Raw genomic sequence first — 22,172 nt, 5'->3', positions numbered from 1 at the left:
TATAGCATACATTTAATCTGATATTGGTGTTTATAGATGTCTAAAATGTGTTTTGCTGCTTCCCCCGTCCACAGCAGTACATTGCTTTGCTCCCGTGCTTGTACTCCTGTCTGTTTCCCTAAACTGGGGGCGTGCCGACCGTCATCTACTGTAGGTAATACACTGGATAAGTACCTCAAACAACCCCACTTCAAAACACCCAAACTATCCCTTTACAGACTGGTGTCATACACTGTTCGTAGCTATACCTACAAAAAATAATGCACTGTAACTTGTGTATATCCCATAAAAACAATTGGTTTGTAATTAACGTAATCGTGAAGCAGGAAATCTAAGTAGCGGCGAACGGCGTGTAGGGAGGAGGTCGAGGCGGATGGGTGGGGCAAAAAACACCGGGCTTTCGCCCAGGAGATCAGCGTTCGTGTCCCATGTGAAACCAGAATTCAACGTTGATTTATTCGTCACAAAAGTTGCGCTACTTCCAGAGTTATTTTAATCCAAACCATGTTTTTTTCCTAAACCTAACTAAGTAGTTTTGTTGCCTAAAACTAAGGAAGTTGTTTCCTGTGAAGACCGAGGTTTATTTTGAAAAGACTGTATGCATGTAACGAGCAAAAATGTACACGTGTTGCTGGACATTCGTAAGAAAACGAACATTATATTGTGCAATATTGATAATAATCATGTGCCGTTTTAGTCATATAGAAAGATTAATTAATAAAGTATATTTGATGAAATTCAATTTAGCGTTTTTAGAAAATTGTTCACCCTGAAAACTTAATGCAGAACAAAGCTCTTAAAGCTCCACCTATTAATACAGGTTCATATGGGATTTTGTCCAATTTAAAGCTTCCGTAGTCTGTACTCAGTCATGTCTTCACAGTTTAGACTGTGTGTGTTCCTGTGTTAATCAGCCGAGCTGAGAACAGAGAGGATTAGTGACTTAATCAGGCTGATAGATGATGGTTATTCATAGAAATAGAGTGAGTTGTCATCTCACTGAGGAGAACTCTTTATTCCAAAGTTTCTCTTCTTTCTTTTTATAGCTCTTCAGTCCATCTGTGTTCACATCAGATGTCTGTTGAGTCAGAGAGTGATTGGATCTATCTATCCATCCATTTATCTAATCATCATCTGTCCATCTCTCCACCCATATAATCAGACATCCATCCATTGATCCATACATCTTTCTGTGCATCTATCCATCCATCCTCCCATCCTTCATCCATTAGTCAATTAGTCCATCTATCATCTATAATCAATCCATCCATCTTTCCATGCAATCATCTACCCATCATATCTCCACCTGCTGCCCATCCATCCATCATCAGTCTACCCATGCATCCATCCATACATGCCGTCATCCATTGATCCTTGCAGCCATCATCCATCCAATCAATCCATCTATCAAATCAATCATCCATCCATCAATCAATAATCTATCCAATCAATCATCAATCCATCAATCCATCTATCCAATCAATCATCCATCCATCAATTCATATATCCAATCAATCATCCATCCATCTATCCAATCAATCAGCCATCCATCCATCCATTGATCCATCAGTCTTTCTTTGCATCTATCCATCCTTTATCGATTAGACTGTCTATCATCTATAATTTATCCATTACTCCATCTATCTTTCCATGCAATCATCTACCCATCATCTCTCCACCATCTGTCCGTCCATCCATCCATCATCGGACTACCTATGCATCCATCCATCCATACCATCATCGATCTATCCATCAATCCATCTATCCAATCAATCATCCGTCCATCAATTAATCTATCCAATCAATAATCCATTTCTTCAGTCATCCATCTAAGCACTCATCACTAACCCTGTCAAGATGCCGAGGGGCACTGCCCAAGCAGCGCTAATTGACGTCCTGGGAGTGATCCATCCATCCATCCATCCATCCATCCATCCATCCATCCATCCATCCATCCATCCATCCATCCATCCATCAGGCTATCTCCATCCTCCCGTTCATCAGTCCATCCAGTATAATATTCAAATCATTACCCTGTTAGTCCTCACATCTTGTCTCCTTGTCCATTTCAGTTTTTCTCCTTCCTTCCATCAGCTGCCCTCCCGTCTTTCTTCTCCTTCAACGTTTGCCCTCCCCATCCACCACTCTCCCTCTCCTCCATCCCTGCGTTTGACAGGTGACAGACTTTTCTTGTGCATTCGCCTTCTTGTTTTATTCATAACTTTGGGATATTTGACAATCTTACCACAGTTTGTTTTTCCTACCAAGACAAACACTAAAAGACAAAAAACACATATCATTTCCTGACTGTCTTCTCTGCCTGCGTATAGATCCAATGTGTGACCTTGTGAAGGAGGATTTTGACCTAAACAGAAAAGTTTTGTCCAAACCTGAGTGTGATGTCTTGTTATAATCTCAAACCTGTCTGCAGCCTGTTAAACCGCTCACTAAAGACCAGCGTGGGAATAATCCACCGGTCAGCTGGCTGTTAAAGTTTGGCTGTAGCTGGTCAGTTGTAAATTAATGAAAGGATCTTTTTGATGCCTGTGTATCCTATATGTATTCTGTGCACTTTTGTATGTAGTGCATACATGCTGATATATAAACTAATCTGCTCAGTCTGAAACCACCGCAAGCACATTTGTATTCATTCATTTTGATCTAATGTGTAATTGGATGTTTCGGCTGCCAGAAAACAAGCAAACAATCTTGCCAAGTTGTGATTATTGAAGTTCCATTAAAATCAATGTGATGTTATTGAGCTGTAGTCTTAAAAACAGACTCAAGGGCGCCTGGGTTAGCTCAGTTGGTAGAGCGGCCGTCCATGTATTAAGGCTTGGTCCTGACCGCGGTGGCCCGGGTTCGAATCCGACCTGTAGCCCTTTCCGCATCCACTCTCTCTCTCCCCCCTTTCAAGACTCTATCCACTGTCCTGTCAATAAAAAAATAATGGAAAATGCCCCCAAAAAAATAACTTTAAAAAAAACAGACTCAAATCAAATTCTCAGGGAATGAGAACGGTTTGTCCTCAAAGCTACAGTATGTGTTGGCATACAATGGTTCTGTAGCATGGTTAGAATATTCCCATCATCGTACAAACACGTGGTTTTAATTGTAGTTTTGCTATTTTCTAAAATAGTGTCTATTTGGACGACTGTAGTTTGTGTATCGTGTGAAACCAAAAGTTAACATTGACTTAGTTTAAGTTAAACATGTATGTTATGCTACATAGCATTATGTAGTAATACCTAAAGTAGACTACTCAACTACATAGGAAACATACTTATTTAACCCAAACCATGATCTTTTATTAAACCAATCAAGTAGTTTCCTTTACAATAATTATTTTGTAAAGACAGTGTATTCATGTAACAAACGGAAACTGACACATGCAAAACTGATGCTAGAGGGCTACGTAGACAGCCCGTTCTCACTCCCAACTCGTCAAGTACCGCTGTTTGATCAGCGCCCCTCGGCATCGGACACCGACACATAGAGGCGCCCTTTAGCAGTATGTGACGAACCGGGCTTTCAACTAACTCCAATGTAAACCCACCTGTAACGTTAAACAAACACAAGACTTTCAACCAGGAGGCCGCTGTCCGTGTCAGTTGTGAAACTAAAAGTAACGTTGACTTGTTTGTCACGTCAGTCTTTGGTATCGTGACTCGTCGGTATCGTCAGTCCTGTGAGTCGTTAGTAAAGTTAACGTCAACCACGACCATTTCCTGTGCCTAACAAAGTAGTTGCATTGCCTAAACCTAATTTCCTGTGAAAACGGAAGTTTATTTTGAAAGGACATTATGCCTGTAACGAGCGTATATTGATACGTCGTCCCTGGTTTGTCCAACAGTAACGCTAGAGAGGTACCCGTGTTTCGGTCTTCGATGCCTAGGGACACTGACCAATCGCGGTATTTGACGAGTTGGGAGTGAGAATGTGTTGACGAAGAGCGTCATAGTTTGAAGCATAAAAACAAAACTTTGAATCTTAAATGGTGACCTCATTCTGTACACAGTATACCTAAACAAAAACTCCAACCAATAATGCCGTATGATATTTTTTTAAGATACCCCACTGCCTCGTTTCCCTCTCCTATCAACACCGCCTGATATTCCAGTTGTTACAGGAAGGTGATATCACCTAACGTCCTGTTTCAACAGGAAACATATCAAGGAAGTAATCATGGCACTACTACGTGTTAGAACAAGTCAACACTGATACATGCTTTTCATTTGCTGAAGATGGAATAAGACAGTTATTGTTCGGTTACCAATCAGAAGTTCAGAAGTGAACCTCCGCCTCCCACTGTGGACGAACCCCCACCCTCCCAAAGCCAATTTACAGCTGAATGTAACCGAATGTCAGCAGAGCAGACTGCAGACAGAGGAGCGTTGGACAGTCAACAAAGCCAGACTGACTCACTCCCATCCACTTATCTCTCCTCTCATCTTAATAACACCAGAGCAGCATCCTTCCCATAAGGCCATGCTGTCCGGGTCTGAACCACAGTCTCATTATCCAGACATATTGGCCTCTGCAGTACAAAGGGCTTCCTCCGGAGCATACGCCCGGCGGTCCCGACTTGCTCATTTAAAACTGAAACGCCAACATCCTCGCTGTGTGCCATCATCGATATCAGTAACCAGCACTCTGGGAGAGAGCGGGGGCGGGCGGGGGGCGGAGGTTCTTCACACAGAGCTGGAGACGAGGGATGAGGCTTGATTCAGATGTCGGATAGCGAGACGCAGCGAAGAGGATCAGATTGGATTGATTAGATCTCAGTCTTTCATGGGCATTTAGATGTCGCTCTGTCTCCCTAATCCAATCAGATTCAATTATGTTCTCTGCAATTCAAAGAAGCTGTACGGGTTTGATTCATGATCTCATCTTAATTCAAAGTCGTGCCCAAGATATTTGCACAAACGAGATAAACCGGACGTGAACTGTCATCATGTAAATTATACTGAGATTACACTGTTTATAAGTGACGCTCTACAGTTGGAGAGTTGCATGGAAAACTTTCTTTTCACTTTTTGCAACCTGGTCATGACGATAAGCGTTGAATGGCAGCACCCTCATTTGCATAATAATGCATAAAAAGAAATGTGTAAAGAAAAGAATATGAAATAAATGGGTGAAATGCAAGGGTAAAATCATGCAGAAATAAATAAATAAATGCATACTCAGATAAATACAAATATTTAAAATAATAATAAAATAAATAAAACAAATAAATTCATAAATAAATATATTTTAAAAATAATAACAATAAATGCATAAATAATAATAAAATATTAATAAATAAGGAAGAAAATTGAAACAGAAATGTCAATCTATGTCACATTTCATCAATTAATTAATTAATACATTTAATATTGATATGATTTCTGCTACATTTAATGACTTATTTAATTTAATTAAATGTATTAAATATATTTATTTATTTATTTATCTATCTATTTATTTATTTATGTATTTATTTATTTATGTATTTATGTATGTATTCATGTATTTATTTATACATGTATTTCATTATTTATTTATTTATCTATTTATTTATTTTATATTTTGGCCTGTTCCGTCCTCCATAGCTGTAATCATGTCATATATAAAGTTGACAGTGTCTGTCTGTGATTGATTTGACTGTAAATGACATGATGGGATGGTCAAATTAGATATGTCTTGGCTAATATGAACAAAGGTCAGGTGTATGAAACCTTATTATTGTTTCCTTTACAGCATATGTTAATCGTCACCCATGCAGCCAGGCGTGAGGTATATTGTCATTGTGCAGCTCTAACCTTGTTCTGACTGACAGCGGAGGGAGACAGGTGTTACTGCTAAACAAAAACAGTGATGGATTACAGATGAATCTGTTCTCTGCAGGCGTCTGTGCTCTGATCCTCCCTCAGGTTTCTGTCCCTCATCTAAACACGTCTCTGAACACACATACGAGCGTCATGTTGTATTTGCATTACATGTTTCACACTCCTCAGAGTTGTTTTTTGTGAATTCCTTCTAGTCAGCCTGACATCTCATTTCACTTTTGTTTCATCATATTACAGTTTTGAACACATGCATTGTGAGTTTACTTGACGTTTGGTGAATGACGCCCCGTATTGTTGGACTGTGACCTACATTTGAGTCTTGATGACTGTCCCCACAGGGAACTGTACGTCCAGTTATATCTGTATTACTGCTGTGCACGACCACGGCACACTCATTTACTGTTGTTTTTATGGTCAACATGGTGACACTGACTACGTTTACATGCACACTAATACTCACTTTTACTCAGAATATGACGATATGAATTTGAAACAGCATATTTCTGTTTGGATATTCTCAATGGAGTATTTTCCAATGAAGACATGTGAGATATGTTGATATTATTCAGGTTTTAGGAGCATTCTTTGGACATGCATACAGCACGTTCAGAATATGCGATTCAGTTGGGGTTTGTACGTCAGTTCGTCACACATGGCCTATTGCCTGTTTATTGCCAGCTCTGTGAGTTGGACACAACTAGCCGATAATTTGCAGAGATGCATGCCCAAAAGAAAAGCCCATATTTGTGGTCTGAAGGAGAAACATCTACTTGGATATCAACAGGTTTTGGGATATTTTGAAGAGGACGTTTATACAGGAACTTGATGTTTATATACCCAAGAAGTGAACAATGTTTGATTGAGAGTTTTATATTTAATTGTTCTTCTTTTCCAGGCTGTTGCAGATCAGATCCAGTCATCACTTCACAGCTGGACTCGGTCCTGATCGGCTCCGCTTCATACAGAAATACTGAATCCCTCCGAATCAGGTAAGTTTTCAGTTTCACATAGAGTTCCTGCTTTTTTCTCACACTCAGTGTGTCCAGTAGTTTATGTATTTATTTTATGAACTGAACGTTTGTGTCCTAAACATCATGATGGATGGATTTGTTGTGGTGGACATGTGTTCTTTAGACGGATGTGGCGAAAGAGATGGAGAATGTTTGAGGAGTCAAATGAAGAGACTCTGGATGTCTGTTGGCTAAACTTTGTATTGCTAATATTTAAAACTGGATGTGGGCTTCAAACAATCTCTCTCTCTCTCTCTCTCTCTCTCTCTCTCCTCTCTCTCTCTCTCTCTCTCTCTCTCTCTCTCTCTCTCTCTCTCTCTCTCTCTCTCTCTTCCATCCCTCAGTGGCAATTTCAGATCCTGCAGTCAGACACCTGCGTCTCTCTCTGATAAATATCAAATCTGCCAGGGTTAGAAATTGATCTTTAACAAAGCCACACACACATGCACACGCACACACACACACACACACGCACACATAATGCCTCTCCTTCTCTTGAGCATGTCTTCACTGCATCTATTGGTCTTCGTCTGACGTACAAATGCTTGCACACACCCTCTCTCTGTAAACACACACATAGATAGACAACTGTGTGTATGACGGGATTGTGTGCGTGTGTGTGTGTGTGTGTGTGTGTGTGTGTGTGTGTGTGTGTGTGTGTGTGTGTGTGTGTGTGTGTGTGTGTGTGTGTGTGTGTATGTTTGCAGTAGAGAAAGCTGTCTTTTTTTCTTTCTTATACTCTTAAATCTTTCTGAATACGGAGCTGTAAATATACAGTAACACAAAATGTGTTGTGAGTTGAATGTGGAAATATGTCGTAAGCATGGACGTAAGCAAACAACGTTTATTGCCAAGAAGTGAAAGTCAGTTGTTCGTTCCATTGCAACGTCAGCAACCAGCAGCAGAGCTACGCTTCCACCATTTTGGACTGAAAGAGACTACCGGACGCCAGTAAAACGTCCTCCTACAAAGGATTATATATATTATATAAATATAATAAGCGTTTTCAGTCCAAAATGGCTGCAGCGGCTGTAAAACAACCACCGGAGTTTCATCTCTTTGCTTCTCTCTCTCTAATAATGACCAGTTTCCTGGCAAAAACCAAACAATGAAACAGTGGGCATGTCTTCGATGAATCTGGATTATGAAATTATCGAACTGGGGATATAGATGGACCACAACACAGAGACAATGTTTCTTATGTCACCTCTTGTCCTCCATGCTGTAAACATAATGTGGGTTCATGGGTGTCCTACCTTCCAATGCATTGTACCTCTGCTGTGTGTGCGTGTATCTATCGTGTGCTTGTGTATTGGTACATATTAGCCTCCTGGTAAACGGGCATACATCTGTTTTTTCGAGCGAAAGACAAGCGCATCAAGGACGCCTCTGCTGCCTCTTAATGCAGAGACGAGGACACTGTGACTATCTGCAGCAGCTGTAAAGACGAGCAGGGCGTCAGCTCGCTGCTCAGCAATAACACCGCTTTTATAGGCAATGAAAAGTAACAATGGAGAGCTTGTGATAGTGTTTGGGCGGTTCCATCGGGGGATAATAGTGTTTATGGGCTTTTGGGAGTGTAAAGTTCTTCTTGCCTCATTTGTTGCTGGCGTGTCGTTTCTTTTTTTTCTTTCTTTAAAAGGACATAACGAGAAACTTTAAGTTTAGCTTCCCTTATATCACCTCTATCAAGCTACAGGAAACAACACTGGAAAGCTACGTGGCTAAAGATATAAGAAGAGTCACTTTAAAGTTTTACTTTAAACTTAAAGGCTTTTAGGGGAACCGTGATGGAGACTTTAAAGGGACAGTTCACTCCAAAATCAAAGATACACATTTGTCCTCTTACCTGTAGCGCTATTTATCAATCTAGATTGTTTTGAGTTCCAGTGTGTTGGAGATACCGGCCGTAGAGATATATATTTTGTCAGTGGGTTGAGCGGGTCATCCTTTAACTACAAGGTTGGCGGTCCGAGTCTCGGCTGCCACGATCTAGTCGAAGTGTCCTTGACCGAGACACTGAACATCAAGTTGCTCCCGGGGCGCTTTACAGCAGCTCACTGCTCCTAAGGATGGGTTAAATGCAGGGGTCAAGTTTCATGAATGTACCTTTATGTATAAGACAAATCTAATAAAGTTTTCTTTCCAATTTAATGGAACTAGATGGCACTCAAAGAAAATACTTTTGAAAAACTCAACAGCGATGTCTCTTTCCAGAAATCATGACCTGGTTATTCAAGACAATCCACAAACCGCTTTATGACAGATTCATCGACTGCACATCTTATTTCTCATCTCAAATGTTTTCAGAAACACATTTCGATGAACTATTTTCGTGAAATAAGAAGAAGAAAATTTCCAAATGAGCCTCCGTATTGTTTCCGGTTTGAAAGCTGAGAGCAGCAGCCCACAGAGGGAAAGCCTTCGTCCAATCAGGTGCCGAGTGTGTTGTGTCTAGTGGCAGCCCACCGAGCGTCCAATGCTGGGAAGCGGCGCATGCCCTCGCGATAAAAAAAACCGCCCCGGTGGACACGTACCTTGAAGTTAGCCATTTTGGCCGTCGCCGTCTTGTTTTTTTGGAACCAGAAGTGACACGAGAGGGTGGAGCTACGTACAAGCAAACACTGAATAAGACATTTTTATGTTACAATTATAACTTTGATGAAGTGAAAACACACTCCGTGGTAGCGACCTGTCAATCACAAGGTAGCCCCGCCCTAAAGCATCCCCTGCTTTATGGTCTATCTGACTCTAAATGGGACCATAATTTACTAAATGAACATCATGCTGTATTGAAGAAGACTTGAAACTAGTGATTGAGACCATAAACTCATGTTTACAATGTTTACTGAGGTAATAAATCAAGAGAGAAGTAGGCTCATTTTCTCATAGACTTCTATACAATCAGACTTCTTTTAGCAATCACAGGAGTCGCCCCCTGCTGGCTGTTAGAAAGAATGACAGTTTAAGGCACTTCAGCATTGGCTTCACTTCTCAGACCCCGGAGGTAGCCCTCTTGATTTATACTAGATACTGCTAGCTCACCTAGCACCACTGAGTTAGCTTTGTATTTAAACCAAGTGCCGTATGGTTCCATTATATTAGAGAGAAGGCAGATGTCTCTACAGACGATAACTACAACACTCTGCAACTCACAGCAAAAGAAGATGAAAGTGAGTGACTCCCTTCAGGGAAAACAGATGTCTGAAAGTTATCCATCCATCCATCCATCCATCCATCCATCCATCTATCTCATCTATTTCATTACTCCATCTCTTGTCATGGATAATGTATCAGAGGATTAATTTTTTTTTTTAACGCTGTGATTGCTTTTCAGTTGGTAAACAATTTAGGAGTCTGCTCCCCAGAGAAGAGCCGTGCATTCAGACAATATCCACAAACGACAATCTGACTGCCAATTGCTCAATTCACAGAAGAAACATCATCTCCTCGTCGCTGACTGAATGAGTTTTCAGCTGCGTTAAAGAAGCGTCCCAGAGCATCTTCCCTTTGTGAGAAGGATCTTTTCACAACAGCTAAGCAGTCATTGTTGAGGATTCCTGTGAGGGTCCACAATCAAAAGGACACGTTTCTTTCATTATTGTGTCTTGTCTTGTCAAACTTGACATTACATGTACACAGAAAATATATTCAAATGCCAAACACTGGCAGAGAGACGTTTCTGCTAATTTGGGGATGTTTCAGATAAGATGAGACGGTTCTCATCCTGAGCTGAGGGGAATTGCTGTGCAGCAGTTGTAATGTTACAGTAAGGTACAAAATATAGAAAACAAAAGTCTGCTGGCTTTATTGAGGGAAGTAATGTATGAAGTGTAGGTGTTTTTATTTTGCCTTCAGTGCTGGAGGTTCACCACCTCATCAACAGTTTTCTGATTTGTTCACGATCACAACCAAATGGTTTTAATCATCTAACCTTTACTGTGCCTTAAAGCTCCACAATTTTCATTTATTGTATTGTTGCTGTACAGTAAATCAAATTACTGTCTGCAATCTTAACAATAGCGAGTAATTTCAGCCTGATCTCGCTATAAATATAACGCTGCAGCTCTGCGGATCTTTGTGCTGGACAGGTCATCCTCTCTCATCAACCACCAATCAAGCTCAGATAAAGCCATGTACTCTACCTATCAGACACAGTTAGAGACTAGCTGGTGAACATAGTGGAGCATCCAGCAGATGAAGAGACAAAGAAGAGTGAGTATTGGACTGAAATCCATCAGATGGACACAAAGTGATCTGAGGGGATAATCGTGTTGCTCTGTGTCTGTTGATATTTAGTTTGGGGGGTTTCTGCCTTTCTTCTCGAGTAGCCAAAAACAATCAAACGCAGCTTTAACCCTCTGAGACCCGGGGGATTGAGGATGATCCCGACTGACTTTACTGTCTTTCAGAGCCTCTAGTAGGTTCAGTTTTAGGGCTAGAGTGAAGATACAGATGTCATATGAAACTATAAAAACCCAAGGAATCCATTGCTCCCATGTCATAAAGGAGGATCAATAACACTCCAAAGTTAGGCTACATTTTAGCAAGGAAAGACTAGCATGGCAATTTTCAAAAGGGTTCCTCTGACCTCCAGATCAGTGAATGTAAATGGGTTCTATGGGTACCCACGAGTCTCCCCTTTACAGACATGTCCACTTTATGATCATCACATGCAGTTTGGGGCAAGTCATAGTCAAGTCAGCACACTGACACACTGACAGCTGTTGTTGCCTGTTGGGCTGCAGTTTGCCATGTTATGATTGGAGCATATTGTTTTATGCTAAATGCAGTACCTGTGAGGGTTTCTGGATCAATATCTGTCATTGTTTTGTGTTGGTAATTGATTTCCAATAACAAATATAAACATACATTTGCATAAAGCAGCATATTTGTCCACTCCCATGTTGATAAAAGTATTAAATACTTATACAAATCTCCCTTTAAGGTACATTTGGACAGATACAAAATGTGTGATTAATTTGTGATTAATCACGATTAGCTAAGGTCAATCATGCAATTTATCATGATTAAATATTATAATAGATGACAGCCTTATTTTTTTAAGCTTCTTTTCTTGATTAGTGACGATTTGAGCATTTTCTCATTTCATCTCCAGATGTTAAGAACTACAGAGGTTGCTCCAGGAATAACTCATATTGCCTCATATCTCTGTGTGTGATACGTATACTTTGTATGCTTTTGTCGTCTATTTCCTCATCATTTTGGATCTATTCAGCTCCATTCTTTCCTACATCATGTAGCCACATTAGAGAAGCCTCTTTGCCGCTAAGCTTTAGAGGGTTCCGGTCGCTGATAGGAGTCCCCGTGTTGAACAATAGCGAGGAGCCGGCGTGCCGAACAAAAGCCTCTCAGTCTGTGACAGATTTTAGCTCGCTGCTAATGGGAAGCAACACTTAGACACCTAAAACGCATAGAAAACGATCATCTCCGCTCACTTATAACAGAAACCACAGTGGGTGAATAAATGAATGAATAGAGGGGGGGCAGAGATAAAGGGGAGAAGCGGTAGGATAAATAAAGGAGGATTTAATGAACGCAATGGAGACAATGACTTTGTGAAGACTGTTATTAGTGCAGGTATTGTGTTATCCAGGTTTTGATTTCACGGCTCTTAGAAGAACAATAGAACAACGAGACTATTTATTATCGAGATGTGTTCATCGTTTGCTCAAAGTGTTCTCCTTCTCCATATCTTCACAGCACCTTCCTCTGTTACCAGACGGAGATGTAGATGTAGATATGAAGCAGCGGGGATTATTTTCACTCTACGTCTCTCAACACATTCTTCTCACCTCTGCCATGCCGATGGTGGAGGAGGGAGTTTAGGATCAGACTAAAGACAGATGTGGAGTTTGAGACGTGATTGGCCATCAGATGAAAGTCCCAGGAACTAAATCATGACCAACAGAACACCTTTTCCTTAGTCATGTTTGCATTTCCACTCTGTCTGAAGAGCAATTGCTAAAATCAGACTGGTAACAAAAGCAGCAGCTTTGTTTCAGGCACAATTGTTGTGTGACGACACAAAAACACACGAGAGTAACCATGTTGTTCTTTATAATCTCCTGCCGGGCGACTCATGTTTGACTTGATGTTGGAAAAGAGACGTGCTGATGTTGGGAGAAAGACTGACGATGTCTGCAAAGTAGTGATGATGTGTGCCTTTGACAGATCCCAGAGTTGTTTAGTCACCTGTTTGTACACATGTTGTAGCAGCCTCAAGGCGTATGGTTGACCAATCAGTGATGTTTAGTGCTGCAACTTCGACCCCATAGTCACCAGAAAGTATACCACACCCAGAGCAGGGACGTTTTGGGGGCCAGGAACAAAATTCGAAGCTGTAGTTGGTTAAATTGTTGGTAAAGTTGCTGACTTCCAGGAGAAGTTCCTGCGTTTAAAAAGGGCTATCAACAGAGTTGTATTCTCTGATCAGCTGAGATTGGACTCTGTAGGTGTAACAGAGACCAACAGACACGTTGACATTTAAGTTTTCTAAACTTCTGATAAGTTGACAAAACTTTCATTTTTATTTTTGTGATTTCCAAGAGAGATCCTTGTTTTCTCTCTTCTCTGATCCGGTGTTACGCTCTGTAGGGAAACTGTCTTTTACCTTTTTTGCTCCCCGCGGCTCGGTCAGAGTTCAGCTGCTGAACAGCAGTCCGGCAGCTCCGAGGGATCCGGGTACGGATTCAGTAGAAAGGTTTGAGGAGGGAAGAGCGCTCACTGTGTCTCAGATCAGACGGCCGTGCTTTAGAATAACTGTGAGCTGTGAGTGAAAGCTCCCACACGGTACTGTCCAAAGAAACAAGTCTTTGGTCCGTCTGATGGATACATGAATTAAACAAGTTGAACAAATATAACTTATGTTAAAGTCTTTTTACAAAATATTGTGATACAAAAATGTGAAATATTTTTCATGGAAAAGAGAATGAACTATTGACCCTAAAGGTACTAATTATTATTTGCATGTCATCCATTAATGCTGAGCTCTTCAGTGTTGACAAACTCATGGACATAATGAATTGCACTTAAAGGGAGCGACAGTTTGCAGACCTTCTTCTACATCTTTCATTGCTCCCTGCTGAACAAACATCACAATAGAACACCAGTCTTGTACAAAAAGCAAGAACACGACCCCAGTGATTGTGATTTATTCTCATGTAGACACACACGTTCCATCACTTTTGTCTTTCCAGCCCTTTTTCTCTGAGCGTTACGTAAAAGAGCAGCGGCAGAATCAGGTGTCTGTGTCTGAGCTGCAGGTTTTAGTTACACATTTAAACTCTGCATGTTTCATGAATGGACGGCTCTGCTTTGAATGGCTGGGTGACAAGTGAGCGCTTCCTCATGGCGGCAGCTCTTTTGTGGATGTTCTGGAAGTCACAGTTAACGGCGCACACAGTTTGTTAAGGGTTAAACACTTATATAAGAGCTACTCACAGCTGCAGACATTAAACTGTAGCTGTGGGTGAGACGCCTCTCAGAACGTCTCAGGAAATGTGGAATATAAAAGCGTCTGCATCAATACTGACTTGCTCCAACAAAAGCACACTTATCTTATCTAATAATTCTTTCACATGAGCGCTTGCTAGATTTTTCTCACATCTTTTCATGGTGGCTTTTGCACAAAGTAACAGGGTGAGAGATAAATATGTGACAAAGGAAGCATGTCAGTGATCTCTGTATTCAGTTCACTGGTCCCTAGTACTACATGTTGATAAGATTATTGATCAGTGCAGGTAATACTCTGCACCAGAAGTTTCATCAGTCCACAGACTTCTTGTTTGGCCCTCTTTGTTCCAATCAAAGGAAATCTGCTGTCTCCACAGAGCCCTGACCTCAACCCCACCCAGCACCTTTGGGATAAACTGGAACCAGCAGAACCAGCCTCTTAAAGCAGACTGATATCCATCCTTCTGTAGTGGGTTTGGAAACGGGCCTCTTTCTGTCTTCATTGCTGTCTTTTTTCTCTCCCTCTGTTTTAAAACAAACTGTGCAACTTTTCATAATTGACATTAAACACCAATATTGTCAGTGCTCTCTCTCTCTCTCTCTCTCTCTCTCTCTCTCTCTCTCTCTCTCCCTCTCTCTCTCTCTCTCTCTCTCTCTCCCTGGTAAAGGCCCTTTATATCCTCCCAGAGAAACTCATGATTAGTTTGATTAGGCTGGAGGTGAAGGAAAAAGGAGGCGGTCCAAGCATCTATATGTGTGTACATGTATTCTCTATGTGTGTGTGTGTGTGTTTTTGGTAATCTCTATGTGTGTGTGTGTGTTTTTGGTAATCTGTGTGTGTGTGTGTGTGTGTGTGTGTGTGTGTGTACCTGTTTCCATGTTTGCCATGTTGTGTCTCTGTTGGTGATGTTGTGTGTGAGTGTGTAAAGCGTATTAATCCTTCAGTGGAAGGTCAGCCCCTCTGGGCTTCCCCATTGTTGTTTAAGTGAGAACTTTTCCTCTCAGTTAGCACAAACACACACACACACACACACACACGCACACACACACACACACACACACACACACACACACAGAGAGAGAGAGAGGTGCATGCTGGGTGCTCCGGGCCAGTAACAACACCTGGACTGATGCATCCAGCTGAATTCACTGCACAGGCTTTATTTGTATCTCTGCTTCTTCTTCTTCTCTCGTATTCTTTCTACCTCTCCATCTCTTCTATTCATCCTTTCTGTTCTCTTTACACTTCTCTTTTCTTTCCTCTGCTCATCTCTTTCAACCTCTCTTCTCTTTACTTTTCTTCCTAGAATTGAAATAATTTGAAATGCTCTGTCTTCTCATACGTCTCTTCTTTATTCTCTGCACTCCTCTTGTCTTTCCATTTCTTCTTCTCTTTCTCCTCCTTCATCTCATCTCATCGCCTCTAATCACTAAACGTGTCTTTCTTCTTCCCCTTTCTTCCTTTGTTCCCTGTCCTCTGTCCTCATGTCTTCTGTATATGTCATTATTCTTCATCTTCTCTTTTCTTTCCTCCATCTTCCATTTCATACTCTCCTCTTTACTCATTTTAAGTTTCCCTTTCTTCTCGTGCTCTACGCCGCTGACTTCCAGATATTGAAAAGAATATTTCTATATCCTCTATATGTGTGGTCAGATATACATGATTACAGTGAGAGGATGCAGTGGTGAGCAGGAACTCTTATAAAACGTCTTGTTGTTGTTGTGGGTGAGCTCAGGGATGCTCAGTCTTGAAGGCTGGCGGAGGGAACACGGAGTCAGCTGCTGAAAAGCATTTACTTTGTGTTGTGATTAAATCAAAAGCCAAAGATCTACTCTGAAAGGACACGTTGGACGTTCTGGGACCTCAATTTCTAAAATGGCATTTTAATTACAGAGCCGTCTTCTGTGTTCACCGGGCCGGCGTTAACGCAACCTTTCAGCTTACTAATTACGTTCATACTCCACAGATCCATGAAGGCTTTCTTCCCTTTCAAGGACACTCATTCATCAAACACACATGTGGACACGCAGTCCCAGAGCAGCTTCACTTACATCCACCATGTCGTGTCCTACAATAATATTAACAATATATTTTATATAGGGGGTAAGACAGCTACTGTATGTTGCACAGTTGTGTATGTATGCACTCGCTCTTTAACTCGTTTCCTTAAACATGTGAGCACACACACACACACACACATGAATAGCTTGACTCTGCAAAACATGAACTCCATTTATTGTTTGGATGATATTATTTGCTGGAGTTCAGTGAGGAATATATTTCAGATTAATGTTGGAGAATATTGTGACTCTATAGGGTGTGATTCATTCCTGTATATTGACCACTGCCAATTTGAGTTTCATCCTGTGGGGCTTCCGTACACATGTGACAAAGGGACAGGAAGTGGATTTTATTGTGAAGAAAGGTCTGTTGTGTAAGTAAAAGAGTGGACGGCAGAGCAACACGGTTGTTTTGCCGTTGCCGTTGCCGTTGCCATTGCTACCGGGCCGACTCAACGTGTAAATCATTGTCATGTCTTCCTTGAAATGTGGTTATTGACAGAAAGTAAGTTAAGATGAAGATACGAACAATGAAGACTAAATATAGCCACTACAGTTACATTTACACAGGAAGTTAGGTTTAGGCAGCACAACCACTTAGTTAGGGTTAGGAAAGGATCGTGGTTGACGGTAACTTCATTGACTACGACTCACGGGACTCACGGGACTCACGGGACTGACGATACCGACAATACCGACGAGTCACCTGACAAAACAAGTCAACTTTAAGTTTCACACGGGACACGAACAGCGGCCTCCTAGTTGAAAGTCTTGTGTTTGTTTGACGCATCCACCACCCCTCCCGCCCTGAGCGGACTATTAATACATTACTTGCTCCGACCGTCAAATAACGCCGCGGGTGGGTTTACATTGGAGTTAATTAAAGCCCGGTTCGTCACATACTGACGACAAAGGGTGCCTCCATGTGTCGGTCTCCGACGCCGAGGGGTGTTGACCAATCGGCGGTATCTGACGGGTTGGTAAAAACCTCAAGCAGTTGTCTTTAACCATCATTGGAAGTGTGTTTAGCTCGCTGCATAGCTGAGCAGCTCCACGCAGAGCGAGGACAGAAGACAATGTGTCAGAGAAATCATATGAAAACATATATGATAATATAATCACATACAAAAAGTCCTGCAATCAACGCTGCTGCTGTGAAGTGGCGGTTTGTTGTGAGCTGGAGAGCTGCAGTGTGAAGTCTCTGTTTTAAGCCTCAGTCTCAGTCTCACCAGCTGCTCTGGTAGCTGCTGTCAGTCACTTGTCACTTCTATAGTATCACATCACTGTTAATGCTTATTCCCGCGTCTATCTGTCAACCAAGCACCCTCAATTTAGACGTGTAGTTTTATGCATGCATGTATGGAAACAGATCACACTGAGCGGGTAACAAGGTGCTAGAATATTTAATGTACAATAGCTACAGTTAGAGCCGTGACAATGTTAACAAATGCTGCAACACAGACGCACATTTCCATATAAATGCCTCCGTTTGTGTTTGTTATGGAACATGAGGCTCTCCCTCTCCGAGTTAAATGACTCATTATCCTCTCAGCATACAGAATATTTGATGGACTACAAAACTAGTTGTTTACAGACAGAAATGCCAACAAGTCAATTTCAGAACCAAGTCACGCTCTAACAGTGTTTATTTTTTGCATCACTTGACATGATTGGTTATGCAGAGGAAACGATGAGCGATCGCAAAGCGTCGTGGGGAAGATGGACTCCTCGTTCGCGTCCTTGCTGACTTGCTCTTGCTCAGTCTCAGTGAGTTCTCATAAGACATTACAGTCACATATCAGCTGCAGGGCTTTTATTTTGGATTAACAGTGAGGACGCTTTTAAAGATTAATGTTTTTTCATGTTGGACTAATTGCTGTACGTTTAAGTTTGAGATGAGGCGTGGTTTCAGTGCTTCGGGGGAGAGCCGTGAGGAAACAGATGTTTTGACATTATAAGGATGTTTTGACATTAAGAGGTGTTGACATCGTACTAAAGTTACTGTTTAATGTAATGTTAGGAATGTTTACAGTGTTTTGACATACTGCTTAGAGTGTTTATGTAGTTTACGTAATGCTAGAATAATTCAGGGTTGCTTTGATTTAAAAAAAAGTGTTTATTTAAGGTGTTTTATGATAAATAAAATAAGAAAAGCTTAAGAACGCCTGATCCCAAACCCCAATTGTCAACGTATTCCTCCTGTGCTCATTAACCAGAGGTTTAGGCCAGGTGTTTTATGTAAACAATGTTTTTCCTCCTCGATGTATCCTCATACTCAACGGTTCGTATGATATCTGACGGAAAAGTTATTCCTCCTTTTTTGTTCATTCTCCTACGAATCTCCAGCAACACGTGATCAACTTAAGTTAAGTTTATAAGAATAAACTTCTGTCTTCACAGGAAACAACTTCCTTAAGTTTAGGCAAAAAAACAACTTAGTTAGGTTTAGGAAAAGATGGTGGTTTGGATTAAAATAACTCTGTAAGTGGTGTTACTTTAGTACGTCAAAAACGTGACAAATAAATCAACGTTGACTTCTTGTTTCACACGACATCACCAACAGCGCTCTCCTGGGTGAAAGTCTGATATTGTTTGAGCCACACATCCACCCTGACGTCCTCCCTACGTGGCATTCGCTGTCATTCCTAATTCTGTCAAAAGTAGTTTTGTTAAATTCTTTTGGTTTTGTTACATTGTTTTGTTTTTTGTTAATGTTAAACCAAGCGTTTAAAACTGTTTATAACTGCGACCCTAATCTGGGAGACAATACGCTTCCCTAAAAAGTGGAATTGAGAATGAAGTTTAGTTGTATGGGGACGTAATTTTGTAGGAGACAGGGTGTGGATGAAAGGCATAGAAAAACTATGCTGACAAAAATACCTACGTATGTATGGATTAGGATTACCACCTCCTGGTGGCGAGTGAGACTTTGTCCCAAGCGAGGGGTCTTGTTCACCAGTTAGGGAAAAAGGGAGCAGGAGATGGACAAGCGGTTCGGTGCAGCGTCTGCAGTTATCCGGGCGCTGGACCGGATCGTTGCGGTGAAGAGGGAGCTGAGCTGGAAGGCAAAGTGCTCGATTTACCAGTCCATCTACGTTCCAACCCTCACCTATGGTCATGAGCTTTGGGTAGTTACCTAAAGGATGAGATAGCAGATACAAGCGGACGAAATAAGCTTCCTCCATAGGGGGCCCGGCTCAGCTTTAGAGATGGGGTGAGGAACTCAGACATCCGGAGGGAGCTCTGAGTAGAGACGCTGCTCCTTCGCGTCGAAAAGGGGCCAGCTGAGGTGTTTCTGGCATCTGATCAGGATGCCTCCTGGACGCCTCCCTTTGGAGGTTTTCCGGGCACGTCCAACTGGGTAAGAGGCCCCGGGGTAGACCCAGAACACGCCTCGGGGTCCCCCAGGAAAAGCTGGAAAACGTTGCTGGGGAGAGGGACATATGGAATTCCCTGCTTAGCCTGCTGCCCCCGCAACCTAGCCCTCGATAAGCGGAAAGAAAATGGATGGATGGATGGATGGATGGATGGATGGATGGATGGATGGATGGATGGATGGATGGATGGATGGATTAGGCCTGAGTGACCTACATCTATTCCACCACTCTCCAAGAAAGATTCCTGTAAACGGTCTATTTTTAATGAGGTGGTCATTTGCAAAGGCGTCCCACACCCCAGCAGACACACCTGATCAATCAAACCCAGTACCATCAGTGTAGTTCTGAGCATCTTTAAATGTGTTCGTATCTGTGCGTCACGTTCTGTGTATGTGTGTGTTTTTGTGCTCGTGTCCGTCTGCATCTCTGTCTTCGAGGTCGAGGGCTGTTGTCAAGCTGACAGAGCGAGAACAAAACAAGGAGTGTTACCTGGTGCTGCGTGACACCTGTCAGCCTCCGTCCACCGTCCGACGTCCGAGCACACAGCCGGACTGACCTTCACACAACAACACAGCATCGCTGTGTGTGCATGTGTGTGTGTGTGCGTGTGCGTGTGCGTGTGCGTGTGCGTGTGCGTGTGCGCGTGCACGTGCGTGTGTGTGTGTGTGTGCGTGTGCGTGTGCGTGTGTGTGATTTTTTCCTGCTGTGTGGAATGTGTGTGTGCTCTGGTCCTTGAGCGTATGTTCAGTGTCTCTCACACACACACACACACACACACACACACACACACACCAGGTAGACAGATGGACAGGCAGGTAGGCAGACAATGGAACTTTCCATGACAGGTAGACCCGCAGAGAGAGGAAGACAAACAGGAAGAAAAACACATCCTCCGTTTATTTAAAAGTATCAGTGGAATAATAATTGCATCAGAGGTGCTATTGATAACATTCAGACACTAAATGTTGCTTTATCCCTCTCCCGTTTCTTTGCATTTACTTCACAACAAGTCGTTGCCAGGCACTTACCGTCAATCTCCGTTTAATATCTGTCGACCCAGAGATACCACGTGATACCAATGTTGTTTATGATTGGCTCAGACGTCTTGTTAGAAGCGGGAACCAAACGTCAGATATCTTCCACAGATATAAACAAAAGCCACCAAAGACCTTTAATAGTAATGCTTTAAGACAGGTGTGTCAAACTCAATTTCACTGTATATGGCCATACTGGGAAATTAGAATCACATCAAGGGCCATATAAATTATATATATACAGTTTATTGACATGCTTTTATTTAATAGAAAACATAAATAAAAATGTCTTTCTTTTTTTTACAATCATAATAACATTCTATACCACTGTATTTTCATTTTTATAGCTGTCTCATAGTTTAAAAAAAAAAAATCTTACATCTTAAAATAAGGGGGAGAGAGAAAACACACAAAAAAAAAAACAGAAAAAAAAAAAACAAGACTGAGAAACAAGAGAAATAAAAATGTCTTTGATAATATTGTTGCACGTCCCACATACCATTTAGTCCACATAAAGCCCTAAAAAAAGTCAACAAAAAACTAGACTCAGCATTTAGTCGAGCAAAATAATGAATTCTTATTACATGTTTACAAGTAGGCTACCACACAGCCAACTACCAACAACACAACTCACAGGCCGGAATATGACAACTCAATGGTTGTGTTGGACATTTGATAAAAAAGAACAAAAGTAAAAGATGTTCGATCATATAGCTTACATGTCACATACAGCCTGTAGCCTTCTGGCAATCGGCTGCACATAAAACCCAATTTTCCTTTTGTTGTGCCATTCTGTGTTACAGTATGGGGCTTGCTGACGGTGGAGATGTGCCGGTGTGTTTGGTGTACCGGGCACGTGTTGCCCTCATTATTAACTGCTACTGACCCAACACATGTGATAAACAACTCATTATATTTCCTATAAATACTTTCTTTTTGAAGAGACGGATGCAGCTCCTATACTCTTCATATGTCCTGTGATCGTGCATTAAACATCTTATTGTTCCTTCAGTCTTTTGAAGATGAAAGATTCACATATATACATAAAACATAAATACAAACAGTTTGTTTAAAGTAAATCAACATGCTTTTCTTAATGCTTTCCTTTTCCTTGAGCCCGTTTGTTTTAACGGCCTTTCACACATTGTTTTTCTCTCCCTCCTTCTATTCATCTAAATCTCCTCTCAGCGATTGAATAGATTTGATTTGGACTCAATGGATTTGATTAAGAGAGTCATAAAACATTACGGTAGGCCACTTAGGAGCTTAATGGCCCTGGAAAAATAAAATATTAAATCAGTATCAACAGCTGCTGGAGTCTAACATAAAAACATACATTTATAATATAATAGAATGAATGCAGGGAGAGAGAATGTGATTATC

General features: G+C 41.5%; 1 protein-coding gene across 6 annotated transcripts in view; it reads left to right on the top strand.

Moving 5' to 3' along the window:
• Positions 1-22,172, top strand: part of LOC141771100 (leucine-rich repeat and fibronectin type III domain-containing protein 1-like protein) — a 389,487-nt gene that overhangs the window by 253,509 nt on the left and 113,806 nt on the right. For all 6 annotated transcript variants that reach the window (XM_074641026.1, XM_074641023.1, XM_074641022.1 and 3 more), the window contains one exon: positions 6,727-6,820. The gene's annotated coding sequence lies outside the window, so the exon portion shown is untranslated. The remainder of the gene's footprint in view (positions 1-6,726; positions 6,821-22,172) is intronic.

The sequence above is a fragment of the Sebastes fasciatus genome, chromosome 7 (assembly GCF_043250625.1).
Source record: "Sebastes fasciatus isolate fSebFas1 chromosome 7, fSebFas1.pri, whole genome shotgun sequence".
Classification (NCBI taxonomy): domain Eukaryota; kingdom Metazoa; phylum Chordata; class Actinopteri; order Perciformes; family Sebastidae; genus Sebastes; species Sebastes fasciatus.
The sequence above is the reverse complement of the archived record's forward strand: the minus strand, read 5'-3'. Positions and strand labels throughout refer to the sequence as shown.